This window comes from Heloderma suspectum, chromosome 2 (genome assembly GCF_057233095.1).
Source record: "Heloderma suspectum isolate Gila_16-S chromosome 2, 16-S_ref, whole genome shotgun sequence".
NCBI classification, from domain to species: domain Eukaryota; kingdom Metazoa; phylum Chordata; class Lepidosauria; order Squamata; family Helodermatidae; genus Heloderma; species Heloderma suspectum.
In genome coordinates, this window is record NC_139459.1 from 258,198,907 (window position 1) to 258,220,556 (window position 21,650).

Below are 21,650 nucleotides of genomic sequence, written 5' to 3' on the forward strand. Positions count from 1 at the left end.
AGCTTGCAATGCGATCTGCAGACCAAAGAAAACTGTGCTTTAAAATGTGTACATTTGAAAAGTACACATGAAAAAATGTGTATTTTTGAAAAACGTGCACAAACATGCTTTAATCAATGAGAGAAAAGAATGTATTTTTCAAAAATGCACACAGTTGGAGCGTACATTTGAGAAAAGCTTTCAGCAAAGTGCCCCATGATATCCTGATGAGCAAACTAGCTCGAAGTGGGCTCGATGAAACAACTATTGAGTAAATCCACAATTGGCTACAGAATCAGACTCAAAGAGTAATTTTCAATGGGATCTTCTCAAACTGGGGAGAGGTAACAACCGCAGGGCTCAGTCCTGGGCCCAGTGCTCTTCCACATTTTTATTAATAACTTGGAGGAGGAGGTGCGGGGAATGCTGATCAAATTTGCAGATGACACAAAATTGGGCAAGATAGCTAATACCTTGGAAGACAGAAACAAAATTCAAATTGATCTTGATAGACTGGAGCGCTGGGCGGAAAACAATAGAATGACATTTAATAGGGATAAATGCCAAGTTCTGCAACTAGGAAGAAGAAACCAAATGCACAGTTACAAGATGGGGGATACGTGGCTCAACAACATGACAAGCGAGAAGGATCTTGGAATTGTTGTAGATCACAAGCTGAATAAGAGCTAACAATGTGATATGGCTGCAAAAACGGCAAATGCTCTTTTGGGCTGCATTAATAGAAGCATAGCTTCCAAATCCCGGGAAGTACTAGTTCCCCTCTACTCAGCACTGGTTAGGCCTCATCTGGAGTACTGTGTCCAGTTCTGGGTACCACACTTTAAGAAGGATGCATGCAGACAAACTGGAGAGGGTTCAGAGGAGGGCAACAAAGATGATCAGAGGACTGGAAACAAAGCCCTATGAGGATTGAGGACAGACTGAAAGAACCAGGCATGTTTAGCCTTGAGAAGAGAAGGAGGAGGGGAGATATGATAGAGCTCTTCAAGTACTTGAAGGGTTGTCACAGAGAGGAAGGCCAGGATCTCTTCTCAATCATCCCAGACTGCAGGACACGGAATAATGGGCTCAAGTTACAGGAAGCCAGACTCCGGCTGAACATCAGGAAAAACTTCCTGACTGTTAGCAATACGAGAATGGAACCAATTACCTAGGGAGGCAGTGGGTTCTCCCACACTGGAGGCATTGAAGATGAGGCTGGACAGCCATCTGTCAGGGATGCTCTGACTTGGATTCCTGCATTGAGCAGCGGGTTGGACTTGATAGTCTTATAGGCCCCTTGCAACCCTACTATTCTATGATTCTATGAAAATGCTCACCAAAATATACACACATTTTTGTGCAAACAAAAAAACCCAGCTTCATAATCTGGTACAGATGTGAGTCAGGACTAGGGATGGCTGAACTCACCCTTCTCCACCTCGCGCGCTGTGCACTGCTTGCTGAACCCCTGCTGGCTGCCCAACCCTGCTTGGCACACAGCGTGAACCGCCGGACAGTCCACAGGTGAGTGACACAGGGTGTCCCACTTACCCATAAGCCACCATTTTGAGGAAAATCACAGGTAAGCTTTTTACATAAATGGCCATGTTGCACAAAATGGTAGCCATAGGTCATGTCATTTACGCAACACTGCAGGCATAAATAATCTAATTAGACGATTTACGCCTGCAATTTTGTGTAAATGGTGATATTTACGGCTGCTATTTTGATCAAAATGGCCATTTATGTAGAAAGCTTACCCACAGTTTTCTACAAAATGGCGGCTTGTGGGTAAGTGCGTATCCTCAAGCTTGCCTGACTTGCGTTGCGCGTGCCGAGTCGGGCAAGCACAGGGGTGCATGGACTGACGTCCAGAGGGCCAAGTGGGAGAATGTCCACCAGACTCCATCCCCTTCCCAGACTTCTGCAACATCCCTGGTCAGGACAAGCTTTGAGCTAAAAATCAGAGAACTTCAATGAGCTCAGTTTTTCTGGATGTTCACTTACCTAGAGATAGCCGCACTAGTCTGTATGAGAAACAGGCTTGTGGGCTAGATGGACCATTCTAGTTCATCTGCTTTTCTTTGCCCTATAATAGAATATGAAATGTACTGAAGTTTGTTTATGGATTTTTGTTCCAGAAGGGTAGCCATGTTAGTCTGTTGCAGCAAAAACAAGAAAGAGTCTTGTGGCACCTAAATTTGTTAGTCTTTAAGGTGCCACAAGACCTTTTGTTGTTTATGGATATATAATCAGAAAGCTCAACTTTGTGTCTGCTTTAGAACAAGTGATAAAATAAGCAGGTTTTTGTAAATATGATAACAGAAGAAATCTATTGTTTTAATGCCGCTGGCACTGTTGTTTGAATAACAACACCAGAAAGCAAGCTAGCACAGTCCACTGATGCAGGAGTATACTGGTAAAGGTCAGTGCAAATTCAAAACAGGCATGTCTTAATGATCTTTGATGCAGAAGAAAAATAATGGTACAACCTTGGCATGGTTTGTATTTGTAATCATGTTCAGACCTCTCAAGTCCAATGTGGAACTCCAACAACAATGAATACAAAGGAGGGAGAGGAGACAGGGGCCAATAAAAGAGCAAGACCCAGAATCCTAAAACATCAGCATATATTGTTTGGTATCCAACAAGACAATATAAGCTTTGCTCATGCCCCAATATAACAGATGCCAAAATGATTCCATGTACAAGAGAGATTGAGAGAGGGGGGGGAGAGGGGGGGAATAAAAATATAATGATTGATTGGATCTGTTGTTTGTATAAAAGTGAAAACGTGGTTGCAAGGTGTGATAACAATTCTGGGTCGCAAGAAGAAATTGCTTGCTTTGAACCATCTTGCCACTGATAAGCTCAGAGATGCATTAAGAGAGTCGTCATAAAGAGAGAAACATTAATAAGCAAGAATGTTAAAATAGCATAACAAGGCCACTCAGGTGGGAATGTGAAGACTGTAAGGCAAGTGTGTTTCTCAGGCAAAGATTAATTTCTCCTGGAGTTATCTGGATATACATGTACACCTAGGTCTGAACATTTGGGGTGCTATACTGCTTAGAGGGAGGGCAGCCATTGATGACACTTGTAATTTTACATGCAAGACTGTGTTGCACAAGAAATCTGATCATTCTCAGCTCTCAGATCTCCAAGCCACAGCCTAACAAGAAAGTGGGTGCCTTGGGTTTCCAACAGGACTTTTTCTTGTGTTTGTTCCCCTGTTGTTGTTGTTCCTTTTTGTTCCCTTTGGGAATACTCACCAGCACGTTCTAATACAACTTTCTCCAACCTGGTGCTCCTCCATTGTGTTGGACTGCAACTCCCATCATTCTCAGCCAGCATGACCAAGGGCCATGCTGGGTAGGAATGGTGGGATTTGCAGTCCAGCACATCTGGAAGGTACCAGGTTGGGGAAGGCTGCTCCAGCAGCTTTCCCTCCTGTCTTTAGAAGAACCTTCCTTCTCTGGGTCTCAGAACCCTACAATAGAGTGAAGGGTTGCTAAGGTTCTCCCCCTCCCCATGTTCAAGGGAGAGGGATGGAGTCTTAGGCTCCACTTCTCTACATACTTACTTGAGAGTAAATCCTACTGAATGTCATGTGACTTACTTCTGAGGAGACATGCATAAGATTGCGCATAAGAGCCACATAAATGATGTCCCAAAAAGCGGAACAATATTAAAACAATCAATAAAAAACAAAGCGGAGACTAAAACTAGGCTGTGCATAGCTTCGGAGTGGAATTCAAATACCAAAGTGAATCTGGGCACTTCTGAGATCTGAAGCAGATCAGACCAGCGTCAAGGCGATCCAAAGTGAAGTCAGTCACCACTGAAGCGCCTTGGTCTGCCTTGGGGATTCGGAGCTATTCTGAAGCCTTCTGAAGCCCAGACAGCCTGTCTCAAAATGTATCAACTTGTAAAAGATGGGGGGGGGAGGAAGAGAGAGTGAGCTTTGGCAAATGGCAACTCTAGTTGCCAAATGAGGGCTGAAATTAACCCAGCAGTCTCCAATCAGTGGCGGCGGGGTGGGGGGGATACTGTATATATTGGAGAGATCAGCCTGTGTTCATTTCATTGCAAGAGAGAGTACTGTTAGAGGTGATGGTCAGAGAGAGGTGTTAGAATTGCTTAATTAGTTGGCTAGATCTCTGTGTGTGTGCGCGCGCGCACGCGTTTGTATGTGTGTGTGTGTGTGTGTGTGTGTGTACGTGTGTGTTGTACTGTAGCTTTGTTCTCCTTATTCTTTCCCACCCAGCCCTTTCCAATTCAACTATTCCCTTTCTTTCTTTTCTAGATTATTTATTTAAAAAAAACAAAAATATTTTTAAAGTACTTTAGTTTCCCCCTTTCCTTGCCTTGTTCTTTGGCTGTCCCACCCTCTGCCCTTCTTAGTTCAACCATTTCTTAGTAGTTCTTTTCTTTCTATCTATCTATCTTTCTTTCTTTCTTTCTTTCTTATCATATTCATTCATATATATATATATATATATATATATTCCTTTCCTTGTTCTTGGCTCCCCCCTTCTCAATTCCTATATTTCTTCCCCTTCCCATTTTTGAACTCTATATCCTTTTCCCTAAAACGAAATGAAACAAATTAAAAACCCTTTTCTTTGTTTGTAGGTAGTTCTGCATTTGCTTTTCTTTTGCTCGTGTATGTGTGTGTGTTTGTGTTGTGCTCAAGCAAACAGTGTGTGGTAAAGCAATACACACAAGTCCACATTTCAAAATACAGTGGGCAAAGCACATAACATCTATTATTTAAATAATACTACAATGTGTGGCAAAGCAAGCCCAATACGAGGCATCTTCAGGTTGTTGGCTTGGGGGCTGCCTGTTGCTCAGATTTCATGCACCTCTGTACAACCAGAGAAAAGTTATAGCTCTTTGCTTTGGGAGTTTGTGTTGAAAAAAGCACATAGTCACAAAACAATTCTGCCAGCCTGCCTATCAGACAGTGTTTTTTCGCCCAGGGCAATGTGTATTCCATTCAGCCAAAGAATGCCTGAGGTCATCAACTGTGAATAGGAAAGTAGTACTAGGGAAAAGGAGTTATTTTGCCCCTCAAAGAAACCTACAGCAGAGATTAGGGATATTGACCTCATCCTAATCACCACTTCAACACCTAACTACTCTAATTATCCCTGCTGGCCTTTGGTTTGAGTTTCTGAGAACAGCACATTTTACCTGCACCAAGCACAAAAACTACTGGGACAAACAAACTGTCTAAAATTTGGCAGGTGAAATTCACTCCATGGGAATTTCATGCACTTCTGTGCAACCAGTGAAAAGTTATAGCCCTTTGCTTTGAGAGTTTTTGTTGAAAAAATCAAATTTATCTGTGCCTAGCACAAAAACTCCTGGGCCAAACTGTCTGATATTTGGCAGGTGGAATCCCCTCACCTGGGGCTGCCAGGACCCCCAATGTCATATATTTATCATGAAAATGGACAAAGTTATGGCATTTCTGTTTTCCAACACAAGTCAATGGGAAAACGTCAAATCCGAATAATTCAGATATCCAAATCTCACTTTGGATCTGAATATGAAGTGAAGTGGGTTGGGTCCAAATGGGTCCAATGCAAAGTAGGGCTGCTCCGGAAGGTCCAAATCTGCATCAAAACCAAAGCAGGGGGGTCCATGCACAGCCCTGATACCATGACTAGCACTGAACTGCTAAAATCTAAAAAAAGAGAGAGTTAAAAACAGCTTAGAACATGCCATGGTAACAAAAATATTCAAAGGTTAAAAGGAGTGTGAAAATAATGAATTATTTGCATGGTGCTGAAAAGATGTTAAAGTACACACCAGGTGGTCCTCTCTAGAGTAGATCTTCCACAACTGGGGAGCTGCTGCTGAGAAGGCCCTTTCTCTTGTGGCCACATGTCAGAACAGGCAAGAGTACATGGGGAAAGGCCCTGATGGCACAATCCTAGGCACATTTAGACAAAAAGAAGTCCTACAACTCTCAGCACTCCCCAGCCAGCATCGGAGTTGTTGGACTTTTTTCTGCCTAAACACACATAGGATTGCACCCTAAATTGACAGTCTCAGGGTTTGGGTAGGAATATATGGAAAGAGGTAATCCTTCCGATACCATGGTCCCAAGCTATGAAGGGCTTTAAAAGTTAAAACCAGCACACATTCATTCATTCACTCGCTCACTCATTCATGTATATAAGGTGTTTTTTTAATCCCAGCTTTCTAAAGCACGTCAGGATCAGAATCTCATGATAACCCCAATATCAAAACAAAATACAGTCAAAAGCAATAAAAGACAACATGACAGAGCAAGGGTGGGCAATGTGGCTGTAACGTGAAGCTGGGTGGCTGCAGACCAGTGCTTTCCTCTGCACTTCCTCCAGCGACCAAGAAAAAGAAGGGAAAAAGAAAAGACAAAGGGCTCCTGTCACTTCGGTCTGGCAAGCTATGCCTCCCATCACAGCCATTATGTGGTGATACTAGGGATGTACGAAACACTTACCTGGTTTCGTCCAGGGACATCCGCAGTGGGGGGGAGGTGCTCCGTCCCTCCCCCCAGAATCCTTGATCCCCTCTGTGCTCCATCCACGCCGCATTGGATAGGCATCAGTCTCTGAGTTCGAAGGCTGACGTCTGTCTCCACAGGATTGCACCCTTAGAGTTCTGGCTGGTTTTGACTGGAATCCAGAATGGATTCACATCCCCACTGAAATCAGAGCCACCAGCCTCCACTGAATAGGATAAGTACCAGATGGCCCAAAAGTAGGTATACAGTTGTTTAGAATGTTGATGGGAGGGGGAGCGAATGTGTGAGTAGAAGATGTGTGGGTGGAGTCAGAATGACAGTTGTTTAGTTGTTTAGTTGTTGTTGTTTTTACTGATATTGTGAATGATGGCAGCGAACCTGAGTCAAGAACAAAGAAAGTGGATTCTAAAGCAGTACTGGAAGACTGAAAATGCCAAGCGGGTGCGCACAGCATGGCAAGAAGCATCTGACACTCCTCAACCAACACATCTGACAATTTATCATCTTACAGATAAATTTGAAGTAACAGGTGCAGTGGCTAATGCACCGAAATCGGGACGGCCACGTCCTAGGACAGAAGAAAATGATGTCAGGAACGCCCTAGCTGCCTCTTGCAGTCCCCACCAATAGCCAACTCAGGACACAGACGATGAGGATTCTTTCTGAGACTTTATTCCGTTATTCCTTTATGACTCTTTCAGATACTAATCACTAGCAACAAAGCAAAGAACAGCACTGGGGAAAGATAGCAGAGTAGCCTAAGCTCCAGGTAAGGCAGTTGGTCCCCATTTGAAGGAGAACCACGGGAAGAACCTGAACTTATGGGCTAGGGACAGATCCTCCCTCTTTCCCTTGGGTCCTTGGGACACGACCGTTGTTTGCACGCCAAGCGAGCAGAGCGCCTCCTTTCGGCACCCTCCATCTGTCGACACTCCCTGCATCTGCGCTGAGCATCCAGCAACCCCCCTCCCCTGCTCTCTCACTGCCAGGGTCACTATCTCTCCCAAGAATGCTGGCAGGAGGAATCTCTGCCAGCTGCTGCTGTGCCTGTGAGAGATGAGTGCACTCCTCTCCCACGGATTGCTGTTCCTCCTCAGAATCAGAACTGCTCTGGGGCTCTATTGGCTCAGTTTCCACCCTGACAAATGAGATGAGAGTCGCTCTGACATTTGTGAACAGTCCGAAAAAGTCCACACGACGTGCATCTAAGCAGCTATCCATACCTAGAATGTCCTTGCAACGCTTAATGCGTAAATTGAAATTGAAGCTGTACTGTCCAAGACTGTTACATGGTCTTCTGGAGGATGACTCGGACTGTTGGTTGCAACTCTGTGAGATGATGCATAACGAAATCTCTAATGATAAGATCATCTGGTCAGATGAGGCTTCTTTCCAGTTGTCAGGCCACGTGAACAGGCTTAACTGTGTGTATTGGGCAGATGAAAATCCTCATTTGACTATCACATCACAACTGAACCAGCCAGGTGTCACAGTGTGGGGCGCACTGTCCAGCAGAGATGTTGTAGGACCGGTTTTCTTCGATACAACTGTGGATAGTAACAATTACCTAAACACGTTACGCAACATGGTAGTGCCACCACAACTCAGAACCAGGGCTAACTTCGCTGAACTGCTCTTCCAGCAAGATGGGGCACCTCCTCATTATGCTTTTGCAGTAAGGGACTATCTTGACAACACCTTCCCACAGCATTGGATCAGACGACGTGGAAGCATTGAATGGCCGCCACGTTCACCCAACTTAACACCAATGGTCTTCTGGGGGGGGGGGGAGCGTAGTAAAGAATAAGGTTTTTGAGAGGAATCCCCGGACAGTGGACAAATTAAAAGAGTTCATCTCGGAAGCATTTATGGACATTGATGCGGACCGGAATTTATGTCGTATTGTGTGTCACAGTGTTCTGGACAGGTTCGAGGAATGTTGCAATGTTGATGGAATACATTTCGAGCACTTACGACGTTAAACAGTGTTAAACAAATGTAAATGTAATAAACAATGTAATGAAATGCAAATAAACTATATTGCATACCTACTTTTGGGCCACTCTGAGCTGTTTAATCTGGGCCTGAAAGTAGAGACATCTCAAGGCCATATTAACTGGAGCCTTTCCAGGTATATTTACCACACGAGCTAGTCAGTTACTCAGTTGCTTCACAAGATTCAACAACTTTCTTCATAAGTACCTTTGTTTAAGGAAGCATTTCTGTGGAGACAAAATTTTCTAAGCATTCAAAGCATTTTCTTACTAAGGAAATATTATCCCCCTCCCCTCCCTCTCCAGCTAGTATATAGTGTGACCATGATTGCCATGCACAAAGTTAATGAGGGTCACCAGTACATATTCGTTGGTGCCCAAAATGTCACATGACTCCTCAGAGCAGTAGCTCAGAGGGAGTGCTTTGAATTATTTATGTATTTAATAAATATATTTCTACCCTGAATTTTAGGGCAAGCCCTCACAAGGCAGCTTACAATTAAAAATGTTAAAGACAGAACAGTCTGGAAACAACATCATAAAAACAGCATCAGATAACATCATATGCAAGGGATCAGCCAAAAAAAGATCCTGGTGGGATTTTTTAAGAAGTCTTTAGGATCCCTTCAAGACCACAAGAGAGGAGGCCAAGCAGAGTTCTTGGGGGAGGGAGTTCCGTAAGTGTGGGGTCACCATTGAGAAAGCCCTGGCCCTGATACCCACCAACCTGATCAACCTTTGTGGCAGATCCAAGAGCAAGTCCCCTGAGGCCAATCTTAGGACCCAGACAGTTTCATATGGGGCAGGTTCACATGGCTTCAGTCCTTCAGACCTGGTCCTAAACTGTTGCAATCCCCAGCGGCAACTCTGTCCCTGGCATCTCCATGTCGAGCAGGGAAAGACACCCACCTGAAACCCTGGAGAGCTGCTGCCAGTCCATGTGGATCACAGGCAGGGAACCATGTTCAGCCTGAAGGCCAGATTCCAATCTGGCAAAGGTCTAGGCAGCCACATTCCTTCTGTGGGCAGAGCCAATGAGACAGGATAGAGGGGTGCAAAATTATGCAAGGTGTGGAGAAAGTGGATAGAAAGACCTTTTCTCCCTCTTTCATATTAGAACCTGGGCTCATCCCATTAAGTTGATTGATGGGAGATTCAGGACAGATAAAAGGAAGTACTTCTTCAAACAGCGCATAGTCAAACTGTGGAATTCGATACCACAAGACGTAGTGATGGCCACCAACTTGGATGGCTTTGAAGGGGGGTTGGACAAATTCATGGAGGAGAGGGCTGTTGGTGGCTACTAGTCCTGATGACTATACACTAGGGATGTCAGAGAATTCTGCCACGGATCTTGGTGAGGCCGAATGCCAGTGCATTCTGCCCCCGAAATCCGTGGCAGAACGAAGCCCCCCCTCCCCCCCACCCTGCGAAAGGTGCGCGAAATGGGACACCTACCTGCTGCCATTCGTGCTGCTTTGCAAATGGTGGCCGCGTCCGCGGCTGCCATTCGCTTCATCACTATAGCCATGATAGGCTATGTAAATACTTATGTAGCCTATCACAGCTAATGCAGGGACGCCATTTGCGTCCCTGCGGAAGCCGTGATAGGCTGCGTAAGTATTTACATAGCCTATCACGGCAAAAAAAAGGGAATGCAAATGGCGGCGGCTACAGCAGCCACCATTTGCATTCCCTTTTTTTTGCCATGATAGGCTACGTAAATATTTACGTAGTTTGTTACAGCAAAAGACAGGGGCTCAATTGGCGTAGTGGCACGGCAAAAAAAAAAAAGGAATGCAAATGGCGACGACTGCAGCTGCCGCCATTTGTGTTCGCTGTCGGGGGGGGTTGCCGTGATAGGCTACATAAATATTTACGTAGCCTATCATGGCAAAATACAGGGAAGCAAATGGCGGTGGCTACGGCAGCTGCCATTTGCACCCCTGCAGGCTGCCCAGTGGCTGGATGTCTGGCTGCGGGCAGCCCCGGCCAGCGGCTCCACGGAATCGCCACAGAGCGGAGCTGGCTGGAGAGAATTTCGGGGGGAGGGACGGAGCGCCTCCCCTCCACCGCCGCCACCCAGAAGATCCGCCTCAGGTAAATCTTGTCCCGGGGGGATCCGTGGGGGGACGGGGGGTGGCAGACTATTCCACCACAAAGTTCAGGGGGCCAAAGGCACTGGCATTTGGCCTCACCAAGATCTGTGGCAGAATTCTCTGACATCCCTAACTATTACCAATGTTAAGCCTGTTCAGAAGTAAGTAGGACAAGGCTTCTGCATGTCTACTCAAAAGTAAGCAGGACAAACCTCTGCAGGGCAACTTCAAAAGTAAGCAGGACGGAATCACTTAGCAGCTTCATCCTTAGGCCTCACCTGTCTCCCTTGCAAGGAAAAGCTCTTACCTCTGATCAGAGATAACAGCTTTTGTTGGCTGTACCATGAGAAAGGCTTCTTCTCTCCCCGTCCAGCAGATAAAAGCTCATCTCTGATCTGCTGCTGATTGGAGATAAGAGCTTTTCCCTGCTGGGAGAGCAGGTAGGGCCTGGTAAAGAAGCTGGTAGGTCAGTTGGGGAACCCCCAGAGGCCAGGTATAGCCAATAAGCAGGAAGTTGTCCATCTCTGATGTAGATTCTGAGCTAGATGGACCAATGGCCTCACTTGGTACTATAAGGTGGCTTCATATATTCTCCTCCATCCATTTCATGTATCTTTCAGGCTCCTTATGGGGATTTAAAAAACCATCTTTTCATAAACCAAAGGGTGCAATCCTATGCATGTTTAGACAGAAAAAAGTACTGCAACTCCCAGCATTCCCCAGCCAGTGCTACAGAAAACTGTACAAAGCCAATGTGTTCTTGTGACATCTTCTTAGGAGACTATTTTTTTGGAAAGTTTCTGATGAACTGACGATGCAGATGGAAAAGATTTGCATCAAATGAAATGTGAAGGCCTTGGGGATCTTGTGCAAAGCTGATTACCTCTCTTTGTATTGTACACAATTAATTCTCTTGGCTACAAACATGTTCACTGAGAGTCATTCTTCACAGCAGTGTGCATCTGAACAATCATCTGCCCTGCTAGAATGCTTCAAGCATTATCTCCCTACTGCCATTAGGAAGGATTAATATCAGCCTAATTACAGGGCCTGCTAATGGCTCTCTGTTTTCAGCTGGGGAGGCTGTTAGATGGTGGCCTTTGGGTATATTAATGTAAAATAACATTTCCCACAAGAAAATCAAAACAACAAGAAATAATAATAAATCACTGTATCATAACTGGATGTGGCAACACATTTTTCCATCCAAAGACTTCAACATTGCCTGTTATGAGAGCCTCCTTTAAAAAAAAAAAAAAAGTGACAGAACATAAAGTTCCAGGCAACTCATGTAAATCAGCCAGACCACTCACTACTGGGAAAGGCAGAAGTTTACAGTGTACGTGTTCTAGGAAATCATTCTTTTCTGACCTCAGTTATAGCAAATAGGCCCCAAACACAAAGCGGGACTCAGGGCCATCAAGTCTGCAAAAGGAAATTTAATCAGAGTACAAGTCTACCATAGCTAACATTCTATGTCTGATTATGTCTGATTTTGATACCCCAAACCACTTTACTGCTAGAAATGGAGCCAAAATGGCACCATCCCCTTGCTTGGCCAAGACTTTAACAAGCCTTGCTGCCCCATTCCTGCCCCATTCATCTCTCCCCAGTCATGGTACAATCCATGGCACAGCCCTTTATTCTGCTGCATAGGGAAACTCCTAAGGGCCATAATTGAAGCACCAGGAAGATACCCTACCTAAATTCATGTAACTGTCTTGAAACCAGGGTGTTCTAGGGAGATACTATTCCCCAAACTTTATTTCTTTAGTAGTGCTAAAGAGGCAAGCTATTTTTAAACCAAACATGGCTTTCCTCTTCAGCTGCAGCAGCTGCTGAAAGGGAGAAAACGTCAAGGGAAGCATTATTAATGTGCAAATTACTTCACTGTATATATTGGAATAATGAGACATGACACAGGAGTGCAGGTAAGCTAGGACAACTACAATAATTAGTTATTATTCGCAACAAAATCTGCAGCTCTTCAGATGGGCAGGGCTTTATCAACTAGCTCTGGAGCCACCTGATGACGCAGTTTGCTTGTAGGAAGGCCAAGCTATGCCAGCCCCTAGGGTTGAGAGTAGTTATTCACTATTCTTCCCAGTAGCCATATCTTTCCAGGTGTTGAGGGAAGCCTTCCTGAATCATTTCTATTCCCCCTGGCCTCAGAAAGGTGAAACAGGCAGGGGAAGCAGGTCAGCCACAAAGGGAACCCATATCCTGCCACCCCACCCCACCAGGTCCCAGAGCTCTGAGTGGCTAGTGTCAGGAATCCTCCACCACCATAAAGGTGCCAGAGAATGCTCACCAAATCCTCACCTTGTGTGTCTTACTCCGCACAGCCCTGCCACATGGTGACCTGACGCTATTTCATAAAATGCCCCCAGGTACTGATTGACATTCCTCTCCTTCACATCACAGTGTAGTAGGTGGGAAAAAAAATTGGACAATCTGTTTACAGGACAAAAAAAATCCTACTCTATCCATATTCAGACTGTCTTAGAAGGAGGTTGGGTGGGCACCAAATAAGAGGAAGAGAAAAGGTACAGCGGCAGAGCAGGCCAGAGTAGCCCAATTGCCCCCCGCACACGCACGTGCGCACACCAGCATAAGCATGGCATGCTGTAAAGAACCAGAGTGACTCCATGTTCTTTTTTGTTTGATTGTGATATTCACTTTATATTGTGTGGGTTAGAGACTGCTGTTCTGTGAAAGGCCCCAAAAGGGAGGACGCTGGCATGGAGACCTTGTGACACCTGAGGGGAGGATGAGTCTGTGCTATCTCAGAGTATATGGCTCTGCTGTCTATGGGCAAGTTATCTCCAGCCTCAAGGCCATAAACCACTTGGAGCTGAAGGGAGGGGACAGTGTGTACAGCTGGGCTGGTGTGAATCACACCACTTTTGCCTTTCACCCTCCTTTCTGGGGTGCAGGGGCACATCAGAGTCAGGTCTGGATTTTTGCCCAAGGTCTTTTGTTCTCATCCTGTCTCGAGGAGGAGTTTCAGATTTGGGGCGGCTTATGACTGAGGACCCTTACGACCAGAAAGTAGCATAGGCCAGTTAGCCTGTTTTCTTATTTTGTCTGTACGTGGGTTTCCAACTATTTGATGCAATGTAAATCTTTGAAATTCACTTGTTACTGTACCCTTCCTATACCCCTTTCCCTCACTTGTAAATATACTATCTACCTCTAAGAATTGTGCTGTTATTTCCATCTAGCTCAGTGCTGAATCCAGTGTAGTTTTTCGTTTGGCTCTACTAATCTTTTTTCTGGATTCAAGGAACTGGGAGAACTGGTTTGGTCTCTACCCTTTCCGCACAGGGGCAGGTCTGACTAGGGGTTCCGTCCATCCCCAGGTTTGATGCCAGTGGAGGGTGGTGATAGCAGACGAAGAGTTCAGTTGAATCATGTTGCTCTCTGCCTTCCTTCCTTTACACACACATCTGTAGGCCACACACTGTGTGCCCTGACTACTTCCGGTTCCGGAGTTCATGCAAAGTTGGCGGTCCTGGTCCACACCCTTTGGGAGAGGCAGCCAAACAGGCTTCTCTGGATCACTGCCCAATAGTTTTTTAGACTTAGTATTTTTAGTACTGAAAAATAAAAACTAAATCCCTCTTTAAGCCATCATAACACCAGAAATGACACCAGAATTTCCTCTTGCCGATAGATGTTCAAAGTTTACAGCCATTCAAGCTAGCTAATTGCAGAGTGACAAAGTTAATCGCAATCAATTGAGATTGTGTATTTTTCTGCCAACATGATAAAGGAATTTATAAAGCGATAACTGCAGTTTGTGACCTCACACTTATCTTCATGTCCAGTTCCACAGGGGATTAGGGAGAATGTACAGGCTGAATCAAATATCAAATTAATCAGATAGGACCTTAAATAGGAAAATCCATTCATGCACAGCATCAAATTGTTTAAGGCACCTGCCAGTCGTTATGCGTGCATTAGTTTATTAGTTTATTAGAAAGCACAGGTTGTTGGCCTACTACAGTAATTGTTTGATCATGAAGATGGTGATGATAATTTAATACTAGATGCTTATACTGTAGTATAATAGCTTAACATTAAAGCATGCTGCATGAGCAATTGAGGGCTTACACATCTTGGCAAAAAAAATATTCTGCCATCTTTCTCCTCTGTGGACATTTTAAGATTACACTTGAGAAATGAACTCTAATTCTCAGTTCCCTAGTATATCTGCATCCTCTGGCATCACTGTAATGCAGCATTTCCCACCTAATTGTCTCCAGATGTTCTTCCCACTTCAGGGGGAACTAGGCCTAAGCAATGTGTACATCAGGGGCAGGCAAAATGAAGATCAGGATATACTGGTAGGTCTCTGGGGGTGTGAAGGAGCAGCAGCACTGTTTTCCTGTATTTACTTTAGTTTTAGAATATTACGGGGTTAAATCTGTGTGTGCGTGCACGCACGCGCGCACGCACACACATGCGTGAGAATCAATTTCATCCAAAAGGTTAATTGTTTAGACGTCAAAAGTTTAGTTGGAATATAGAGGCCAAGGAGTTGTGCTCAGGAAGCACAGAGATTATAAAGTTCAACAAAAGATCAGCGGAAGAGAGAGAGAAAGCTTTTAACACAAGAAACATAAACTTGGTATGCAAAAATAAATAAAAAACTATCCTCCTGACTGGTTGGAGCTGGGGAGAAAATAATAATTTTAAGAGATAAAAGCCTAAGCCAAAAAGGCAATGGGGCAGAGAATGAGAAAGAAGAGAGAGAGAAGGAAGGAAGCCAATCAGCCCAGCATCTTAGAGGAAAGAAACAGTCAGGGGTGCTAGAACTGGAGAACTGATTGAAAGAGCTGGACGGATGACAGTAAGAGATTGATTGGATAAGAGACCAGGATAAAATAGGGATACAATCTAGTAAGGTTAGCTGGATGAATTTATCCAGCTTGTTGTTTTATTACCCTATTACTCAGTGTGTGTGTGTGTGTGTGTGTCCATTCAGATTTCCTAATGACATTTTTTCTTCCATAAAATTTAGATCTTGTTCTTTGAAATTTTGTGGTCTCTTTTCTTTTTGGGTTACCCAACCTACATCTAATAGTCAACCCCCATACTACCTGAGTTAGATACCTGAGACCTAGAGAGTTTAAGGCTAATTTAGTGGAGGCAGCCAGAAGAAGAAGGAAAAAAAAAGATTTCTACCTGGTGGCAGTGGAAAAGGCCATAAGAAGGGAAGGGCAAAAAAAAAAAGTGTGGGCACACTATTTTGCCTATTTTCTTTTCTCCTAATGGAACACGGGTTTCTGGTCTGTGACAGGATCTCCAAGGGTTTCTGACGTTAATAGAAGGTGCCCTAGCGAATCTTATGCTAATTATCTATCTCTCAGCTTCAGTGTTCCTCATCTATAAACTGGAGTACTAATTGGTTGCTTTTGACCAATTCTGCAGTTGACGAATTCAGTTAGATCTTTGTCCAGCTCTGCTGTTCTGTTTTAAAAGTGATGTGTTAGTATCCCTGATCCATGGTAAATTAGCATGTATCACACTGTGTGGCTGATCTGATGGGGTGCAGCAGATCATTGACTCAGCCCCTGAATTTCCCCTCCTTTTGGTCTTGCATAAAATGCAACTGTAAATTTAAAATATGCATAAATCAAAGATAATAGTAAACATACCAAGTTCAATATTTGCTTAAAACATCCAGCAATTCCGATTTCACTACCATTCAGTTTCTGATCTCTGTCCCCTGAGGCAGCAGTAGCGCCATACAAAACCTTCCTTGGAGAATGAGCACAATTCTGCTTTCAATGGACAAGCTTTACTGTTGCCATCTTTGAAGAAATTAATGAGTAGTAGGCCTAATTCCAGAATAGGGTGGCCTCTTAGGAATTGCCACAAAAGAGGAAATGGATCACTAAAAAAAGAGCACAAAAGATGCTAACGCATATGTATAGGTGCAAATTTAAAAATTATTTTTATTTAAATAGAAATGTAGTACATCTCACCATGGTGTGGAAGACTGTGACCAGGTGGCCATTGTGTGCCTTGCTCAGTATGATGTCCAGATGCTGTTGGTGGGCAACTTCAAGGCCCAGCTCGTCCTTCTGACAGTTCTTTATCTTTAAACTGGACTTGGACTAGACAGCCCTTCACATAGAGGCCTTCAAAATAGAGGACTGTCCTAGAAACCACTGAAATTGATGGCAATCCAGCAGCACAACATTCAAACAATAATTCCCCACTGAATGGAGAAAAAGGACCACATTCTTTACATCCTGAATCCCTGTCTAATTTAGTGGAGGCAGCCAGAAGAATAAGAAGAAAAAAGATTTCTACCTGGTGGCAGTGGAAAAGGCCATAAGAAGGGAAGGGCAAAAAAAAAAAAGTGTGGGCACACTATTTTGCCTATTTTCTTTTCTCCTTGTGGAACATGGGTTTCTGGTCTGTGACAGGATAGTTTGCAGTAGATCTCCAAGGGTTCCTGACCTTAATAGAAGGTGCCCTAGCTAATCTTATGCTAATTATTTATCTCTCAGCTTCAGTGTTCATCATCTATAAACTGGAGTACTAATTGGTTGCTTTTGACCAATTCTTGTTGTTGTTGTTGTTGTTCAGTCGTTCAGTCGTGTCCGACTCTTCGTGACCCCATGGACCATAGCACGCCAGGCCTTCCTGTCCTGCGCTCTCTCCCGGAGCGTGCTCAAGTTCATATTCATTGCATCGGTGATGCTATCTAGCCATCTCATCCTCTGCCGTCCCCTTCTCCTTTTGCCTTCAGTCTTTCCCAGCATCAGGGTCTTTTCCAGGGAGTTTTCTCTTCGCATTAGGTGGCCAAAATATTGGAGCTTCAGCTTCAGTATCTGTCCTTCCAATGAGCACTCAGGGTTGATTTCCTTTAGGATGGACTGATTTGACCTCCTTGCAGTCCAGGGAACTCGTAAGAGTCTTCTCCAGCACCACAGTTCGAAAGCATCAATTCTTCGGCGTTCAGCCTTCCTTATAGTCCAGCTCTCACAGCCATACATTACTACTGGGAAAACCATAGCTTTGATTAGACGGACCTTTGTCGGCAAGGTGATGTCTCTGCTTCTTACTATGCTGTCTAGGTTGGCCATAGCTTTCCTCCCCAGGAGCAAGCGTCTTTTAATTTCATGGCTACAGTCACCGTCTGCGGTGATCTTGGAGCCCAAGAAAGTAAAATCTGTCACTGCTTCCATTTCTTCCCCTTCTATATTCCAGGAAGTGATGGGGCCAGATGCCATGATCTTCGTTTTTTTAATGTTGAGTTTCAAACCAGCTTTTGCACTCTCCTCTTTCACCCTCAACAAGATGCTCTTTAGATCCTCTTCGCTTTCTGCCATTAGAGTGGTATCGTCTGCATATCGGAGGTTGTTGATAATTCTCCCAGCAATCTTAATTCCGACCTCTGATTCATCCAACCTGGCATTTCTCATGATGTACTCTGCATATAAGTTAAATAAGCAGGGTGACAATATGCAGCCTTGTCGTACTCCTTTCCCAATTTGGAACCACTCGGTTGTTCCATGTCTGGTTCTTACTGTTGCTTCTTGACCCTCGTACAGGTTTCTCAGGAGACAGGTAAGGTGGTCTGGTACTCCCATCACTTTAAGAATTTGCCACAGTTTGTTGTGATCCACACAATCAAAGGCTTTAGCGTAGTCAATGAAGCAGAAATAGACGTTTTTCTGGAATTCTCTTGCTTTCTCCATGATGCAGCGAATGTTGGCGATTTGATCTCTAGTTCCTCTGCCTCTTCGAAATCCAGCTTGTACTTCCGGTAGTTCTCGGTTCGCATACTGCTGAAGCCTAGCTTGTAGGATTTTGAGCATCACCTTGCTGGCATGTGAAATAAGTGCAATTGTGCGGTAGTTTGAACACTCTTTGGCGTTGCCCTTCTTTGGAATTGGAATGTAAACTGACCTTTTCCAGTCTTGTGGCCACTGTTGAGTGTTCCAGATTTGTTGACATATTGAATGCAGCACTTTAACAGCATCATCTTTTAGGATTTTAAATAGCTCGGCTGGAATACTGTCATCTCCACTAGCTTTGTTGTTACTAATGCTTCCTAAGGCCCACTTGACTTCACTCTCTAGGATGTCCGGCTCAAGTTCAGTGACCGCACTATCATGGCTATCAGGGACATTCAGATCTTTCCTGTATAGTTCTTCTGTGTATTCTTGCCACCTCTTCTTAATCTCATCTGCTTCTGTTAAGTCCCTGCCTTCTTTGTCCTTTATCATGCCCGTCTTTGCACAAAACGTTCCCTTGAGATCTCCGATTTTCTTGAAGAGATCTCTAGTCTTTCCCATTCTGTTGTTTTCCTCGATTTCTTTGCATTGTTCATTTAAGAAGGCCTTCTTGTCTCTCCTTGCTATTCTCTGGAACTCTGCGTTCAGTTGGGTATATCTTCCCCTTTCTCCCTTGCTTTTCGCTTCCCTTCTTTCCTCAGCTACTTGTAAAGCCTCCTCAGACAGCCACTTTGCTTTCTTGCATTTCTTTTTCTTTGGGATGGATTTCGTTGCTGCCTCCTGAACAATGTTACGGACCTCCGTCCATAGTTCCTCAGGCACTCTGTCTATCAGGTCTAATCCCTGAAATCTATTCCTCACCTCCACTGTATATTCATCAGGGATATGATTTAGGTCATACCTGAACGGTTTAGTGGTTTTCCCGACGTTCTTCAATTTAAGATGAAATTTTGCAAGAAGCAGCTCATGATCTGAGCCACAGTCAGCTCCAGGTCTTGTTTTTACTGACTGTATGGAGCTTCTCCATCTTTGGCTGCAAAGGACATAATCAATCTGATTTCGATATTGACCATCTGGTGACATCCATGTGTAGAGTCGCCTCTTGTGCTGTTGGAAAAGAGTGTTTGCTATGATCAGCATGTTCTCTTGGCAAAACTCTATTAGCTTTTGTCCTGCTTCATTTTGTACACCAAGGCCATGCCTGCCTGTTATCCTGGTGATTTCTTGATTTCCTACTTTAGCATTCCAATCCCCTATGATGAAGAGGACATCTTTTTTTGGTGTTAGTTCTAGAAGGTGTTGTAGGTCTTCATAGAACCGATCAACCTCAGCTTCTTCAGCCTCAGTGGTTGGGGCATAGACTTGAATTACTGTGATGTTGAATGGTTTGCCTTGGATTCATACTGAGATCATTCTATCATTTTTAAGATTGTACCCCAGTACTGCTTTTCCCACCTTTTTGTTGACTATGAGTGCTACTCCATTTCTTCTAAGGGATTCTTGCCCACAATAGTAGATATGATGGCCACCTGAATTAAATTCGCCCATGCTTGTCCATTTTAGTTCGCTGATTCCCAAGATGTCGATGTTCAATCTTGCCATCTCATGTTTGACCACCTCCAGCTTACCTTGATTCATTGATCTGACATTCCAGGTTCCTAAACAATATTGTTCTTTACAGCATCGGATTTTCTTTTCACCACCAGACACATCCACAGCTGAGTGTCCTTTCGGGTTTGGCCCAGCCGCTTCACTCTTTCTGGCGCTACTTGGAAATACCCTCTGCTCTTCCTCAGTAGCATATTGGACACCTTCCGACCTGAGGGGCTCATCTTCCGGCGTCATCTCTTTTAGCCTTGTGATACGTTCCATGGGGTTTTCTTGGCAAGAATACTGGAGTGGGTTGCCATTTCCTTCTCCAGTGGACCACATTTTGTCAGAACTCTCTGCCATGACCTGTCCGTCTTGGGTGGCCCTGCACGGCATAGCTTATGGCTTCACTGAGTTACGCAAGCCCCTTCGCCACAACAAGTAATTCCCCACTGAATGGAGGAAAAGGACCACATTCTTTACATCCTGAACCCTTGTCTAATCTTGAACATCTTTCTCACCTTGAATAAGAAAGCACACATTTTCCGCCTAGTATAGTACATCTATACCTTGAGGTCCAAAAGTCAGAAGGTCCAAAAGCTATCAATATTTATTACCAAAGGGAATTTCCTTCATGCAAGTCTTACGAGAAACTATAGTTTCAAAATTAGAGAATTTCAGCTCAAAAGTAGAGACAAAGTTTCCAAGCCAGGAGCGGGTAATAAGTAACATGAATCCACATGTATCCTGCTAAATTAGAAAATTGTACCAAGAACCCTGAGTGTTTTATTAGCATGAGCTGGTGGGCATTCAGCACTTAAGAAACCCAAATACAGATTTAGGAGCTTGGCTTTCATCAGTTCCTTTAAAAAATGACCTAGAATGCAAATGTCTGTTATCCAGCTAGGTAAAAAGAGCCAAACTTTTTCAAAGGTCACTTTTCTTTTAGAAATGACAAAATCCAAATTTAACCCATTCATCAAGTCATTTATTCTCAATATCAAACACAATCATATACATTGTGCCATTTTCAACATCCGTAGCAGTGGTTTAGAATTATTTTGAAAATGGTTATTCTTTTGTGGATTATGCTTGTGCTTTCCTGCCTGATTCAATTTCCCTTCTGTCCATGTTCCTTGGTGCGCTCCTCGTTAGGTTCGACTTCATCCTCACATGGATGAAGGGGTGGAGAAGCTGCTGCCTCCAGACGTTGGACTCCAACTCCCATCAACCCCCACCGCATCACCAATGATCGTGATGGGAGTGATGATGGGAGTAGTGAAGGGAAAATGGGGATCTCCCAGACTCCTTCAGTGTAGGCAGGAATACACAGTTACTCAGCTAGACTGCCACCAGCCCTTGACGTCCACTTCAGCCTGAACAAGGGGACTCTCTGAACTTCCAGGACACACTTGCAGAAATAAGGGTTCAAAGCCAATAACTTCTTTTTCAAGCCCCAAGCCTGAAGTGCTATGCAGTAGCAATTAGCCCAGCAGAAAGAACTGAATTTAGTACTGAGATTACCTGGGATGAAGCACATTTGAGGTAGGGATGCTGGAGAATTTCAAGATGGACTAAAATGAGCTCGGATTTCTAATAATCTGACCTGAGGAATCCACTGTGGAGCAACCCCCTCAGGCCGCAGATTTTTTTTATTTTTTATTTTTTTACTTTCCTGAAATTTACGCATATAAATTTGTAGGAAAAT